Below are 5159 nucleotides of genomic sequence, written 5' to 3'. Positions count from 1 at the left end.
ATTTGAAGGTTCCCATAAGCCTTCAAACGGTCTGAGAGAAATGCGCAGAAAAAGAAACTGAAGGGCGAGTGGATGGAAGACCGTTGCTTCTCTACAACTCATAAGAATGTCATCTAACAATTTTGCTCATGGTGAAAAGTCATTTGTGTGTGTGTGTGTGTGTACATGTGTTTTCATCTGGAAGAAACTTGAGTTCCCAACATCATGGAAAGAGCAAGCATACGCTAAAAATTAAATAATAACTTTGGCAGCAGAAAAGAAAGGGTAGAACTAATGGTTTCAGAATGCAGGTGCTTTCTGTCACTCTAATCATTTCTATAATCTCTCAGCTCTTTTTGTTTTTTGTATTCTGAGTCACATATACAAAGAAGAGGAATAAACAAGAAGCTTGTGTGTGAAGGGGAAGGAATTTTGGCCCAGATATATGCTTCTGACCTCCACCTCCACTACCTCAGCCACCCTATAAGATTCTCTGACGCTCTAGTTGTGAGCATCAATCTTTTTGCTAAGGGCACTTGTCTCAAACTTAGATGCAGTTATAACTGCCAAGCCTTTGCCCTGGCGATTATACCTATGTAGGCCTGGGGAGGTCATAAAGCCCAGAAACAAACTAGCACATTCTTTTAGACTCTCCATTTTATTTACAGATTTTTAAGGAAATTTTAAAAACAACATATTTGTGTTTTTAAAAGATGTTGCCTACAGATTCCTAATTTTCTCTGCCAGCCAGTGGTTTGTATGTGTGTGTGTGTGTGTGTGTGTGTGTGTGTGTGGTGGGTAGAAAAATTGAGAGAGAGAACACAGATAAAAGGCATTTATGTGCACCTGGTATAGTTGTATTTTGTTGCCGTTCTTGGGAATCATAATCCTTCTCAGTGCATCAGGTACACAAATCTGGAGAGCATTGAGATCTGTCATATTAATGCCCATCTGGCTCTCTTTGACAGAGAATGTGGAACATCTGATTTGTCTAAGGTCTTCTCAAAGCTAGTTTGTTCATTTTTTGTATGGTTTGATGACTCTGTAAACTAAAGGTTTTTTTGGTTTTTTTTTTCCATTTTGATAACACGTAAAGCCATTGGCTCTCACAAATCACTTCCCCTTCCTGCCAAACTTCATGCTAGCAAGTGATATGTTCCAAAGACACAGGGTCAGGACAATTCTCCCGCCCACAGTGGAGGACCATCAAAAGCAAAAGCTGGGGAAATTATATTTCCAATTGGGAATACAATGATGTGATTGTGATTGTGAATTAACAGTTGCAGTGCCAGTTAAAAACCAATTAAGGAGGCAAGACAATGATGAACATCTAGGCAGCCTGAAATCAGGTAAAGTTTGAAGACCTGTGGAATTATACCTCAGGCTCTCTTCAATAAATGTGTCAGTGAACTGGATGATTGTGTTATCCCAGCTGCAACTAGTGAAGCTATGCAAAACAGCAGCAGGCTTGCTGAAAGCATTCAGTCATCGAATCCATCCTATCCTAAATACTACACTAGGCCTGGCTGATTTATAAAGAATTATTCAATAAGGTCATTCTCAACAGCTCAAATTTGTCCCAGGAGATTGAGAGATTGTAAATGATTTGGCTAAAATCTTACAAGTATTAGGTAACAAATCAGGCCCAGAAAACCACTTGTGACTCCAAAGCTATGTGGCCTTAACAAATAAAATAATAGAGAGGAGAGAGAGATTAAGAGATTACAGAAAAGATTCACAGTACGTGTACTCATTTTTCCCTGAAATGTGTCCTTTATGCGCATCCACCAGTCTAAACACAAGTTTGGATTCTTTCAGTGTCCCTAATGTCTAGTCAAATGAAAAAATAAATAAATTCTATGAGAAGTTAAATAAAAATTAGAGAAATTATTTTATGGTAGGTGAGAAAGGTAAAACGAGAGGTATGCAAAATTTTTAAATATTGTTTTTTCTCTTTATAAAAATTTTATGTACATGTTGCAAAATAACTCTAAAGATGTAGAAAATATGGAATTAAATTTGTTCTAGATTTTACTCACAGAAACAACCACTATTTATAGTTGAGTATTTTCAGGATATACTTCTAAAAATTTTTACGCAATTTTTTCCAAAATAGATATTATATTATACCTACCAGTTTTAAGCTGAATTTTTCTATTGAGAAAAATTATTTCTTACTACTAACAAATTTTTTGGAAGCAAAATTGCTAAATCAAAGGTAGGTACTTTGTAAAGTTTACATCAATTTAAATTTTCTTTAGCAGAATATCATTGCACCTTTCATCCATCCTAGAGAATAACATTTGATATGGCTTTGTGTCTTTGTGGCGGTGTATAATGTTATAGGCAAGAATAGTCACCTCATTGTTTTAATTGACATTTCTTTAGCTACATGAGAGCTTGTTTTTTTATGCTATTCTACTTTTTTTTTAGAGGGTAGGTAAATTATTATTAGTCTTTTCTTATTTTTCTATTGAAATCTTTATGTGATAATTTTAAGAGCTCTTTATATATTAAGGATTGTAATCATTTTTCTGTCATAAATGGAACAAATATGTGCCTGGTTGCCATTTTAATTTTACTTATTTTCTTCACAGGATTTGTGGTATGCAATTTACCTTTGCATAATAGCCACATATTTATAGATACATTGTAGTTTTTTGTTATTTCTCCTTATCTCCTATAAGAAGATACATTCTTTGAAGACAGGAACTGTGTCTTATGTTTTAAAAAATTACATACTCAAAGAAAATACAAAGAAATGCTAAATACATACTTGCTTTTTGTATGTCAATTGGTGAAGAAAAGGGCCTCTAGATTTTAGCCACACATGCTTATAATGACCACAGTGCATTTTCATTTTCACGCATGTTTATAAAAATAATATCTTCAAATTGTGAACCTAGTACTACTGAATAAATGTTCTAAAGGTTTTAAAGAGCAAGTTCAAAAATGGAAAGTGAGAAGAAACGTTGGAACTGGAAATTCTATTTTTGTGATATTTAACTTAAGGCAAAAGTGATGACGGTTTTTCCTAGATCATGTTTTCCTAGTTCCCTTTTACATTTTTAGACGTTTGTCTTTATTTTCTTTATCTAGGATTATGCATTTTAATGTCCTAATATCGATCTATGTTCTGCATTTTTTTGGTTCTTATACCAGTGACTTCTGCATACGTAATATTTTTCTCAGTTACCCTTCTTATGAATGTGTGAGTCCAAGGAAAAGCCAATCTTTTTTGCAGCTATTTTGTTCCCTGTAAATTCCAGAGCACAAGGCCATCTTTGTTTCACTGTGATAGAAATAATGGTAAGAGTCACTTCCTTGAAATTCCTTGTTTCGTCATAGCTCACTTACCTGAGAAGGCTGGGATTAGGATGGAGATGAATCTCCTTCCCTCTCTGAAGGTGAGTTATACTGATGTGTCACCAGGATGCTTTTTCCTCACTTCTCACTTCAGAATTGGAAAGTCCCTCATCTGAATATTGACATCCTTGCACACATCAGTCATCTTTAATGACAAAGAAGGATGGTAACAGTAAAGATACATTATTGGATAAAGAAATATGCACAAGAAATAAAAAAATTATTAGCATTGGGGAATAATTTTCAAAAGTAAGTTTACAGAATCTGGTTCTTCTTTGTTTAAGTGTCTTGGAAAGTAAAGGAATCTGCTTGTTCAACGCTAGTTCAAAGTTCTTTTATGGCAAAACTTGAGCTTATTCCCCTTCATAAACTAATTGTCTTTCAAGCTCCCACTTAGAGGACATTAGGTTGTGTTGCGCAATATGAATGGTACCACCTGGAATTGTAGTGTGCACAACGTGCACAACTGTACTCACTGGCTCTATAGATTAGCAATAATCTTGACCATAATAGTGCACCTGGTAAACATTTGGATGAAAGGCTTTTATATATGTTAATAATCATAGGGTTATGTGATATATTAATACGACTTTTTAATTCTAGATATAGAAAACAGATTTAGTCAATTGTGCTTGGTAAATACCAGCATGCAATTAATCTCACATTGCTTTATCTCTAATTATCAATTTGACCCAAAGTCCAAGTAGTCAGCCTTCAATGAGAACATAGCACAAGGATGAGATCATGAACTTCAGTATCTGGAAGATAAATTTGAGTTCAAATCTAGAGTCTCCCACTTGTTCCTTGTTGGGTAAACACTATTGAAACCAAAATGAATGCAAAAGTAAATTCTCATACACAACTACCACCAGCCAAATATATTCTCTTCTTCCTCAAGGAAGGGACGTCTGTTTGGTTAGGCAAGACAACGTTCTTAGGACTATGGGTATGTATATTTTTTTTCTTTCTTTGTCATTGTTAATCAATGAGAGTTTACAGAACAATGGCCAGTGAATGTCTCATCACCAAAGTGGTAATCCTAGGTACTGTAGGAGTGCTTACTTTCTTAGCTGCCAAACAGAAAATTCCTTTTTGGCAGCTGTAGTTTTTGTATATACTTCTGACTTTATCTTACCCCTGGAGAAGGAAGTAACAAAGTCTGCTACCTGATGTCCAGCCTCCTTCCCATTTGTACACACCCTACTCCACTCCTAACACACACACACACACACGCACGCACGCACGCACGCATATTGTTTCCAGGAAGAAAAAGAGGACAAAGAGAATTGCTTTCCTGAGAACCAGACCAACACACACCCTCTGACTCACAAAAGTACAAGAGAGTAACCTAACTCGTGTTCACCACAGAGTTAAAGGGCTTGAGTTTAAGACCTTCCGTCTCTTTTACAAAGTGAAGGAAGAAGCAAGTAGAGGCACAGTTTGGCTCTGTCTTTTCTTTAACCGTCTTGGGAAAAGTGAGCAACTGCCTTTACTGCCCATACTTCTACTTAGAATTCCACTTCCTGAAAAAACAAAAAAATCAACAACAACAAAACCTCTCTGAAGGAAGTGTGCCTTTTGCCTGAGACCTCATAAGCTGCTTCAGTGAAACGTAAAAATGATATTTTGTAATAACATGGAATTTGCACTTTAATATACCAAGCTTTACACCCATCATTTCTCCCTCCCTGACCTCTACAGCTTTAGAGGTAGTCTCCCAGGATCTGAACCTCGTCCACTCTCAGCCTGATGAAATGTACCGTTGGGCAAGAGAGTTTATTGACTACGTTGCTTGGCATAAGCTTTTAAAAATG

The sequence above is a fragment of the Equus przewalskii genome, chromosome 3 (assembly GCF_037783145.1).
Source record: "Equus przewalskii isolate Varuska chromosome 3, EquPr2, whole genome shotgun sequence".
Lineage (NCBI taxonomy): Eukaryota > Metazoa > Chordata > Mammalia > Perissodactyla > Equidae > Equus > Equus przewalskii.
The sequence above is the reverse complement of the archived record's forward strand: the minus strand, read 5'-3'. Positions refer to the sequence as shown.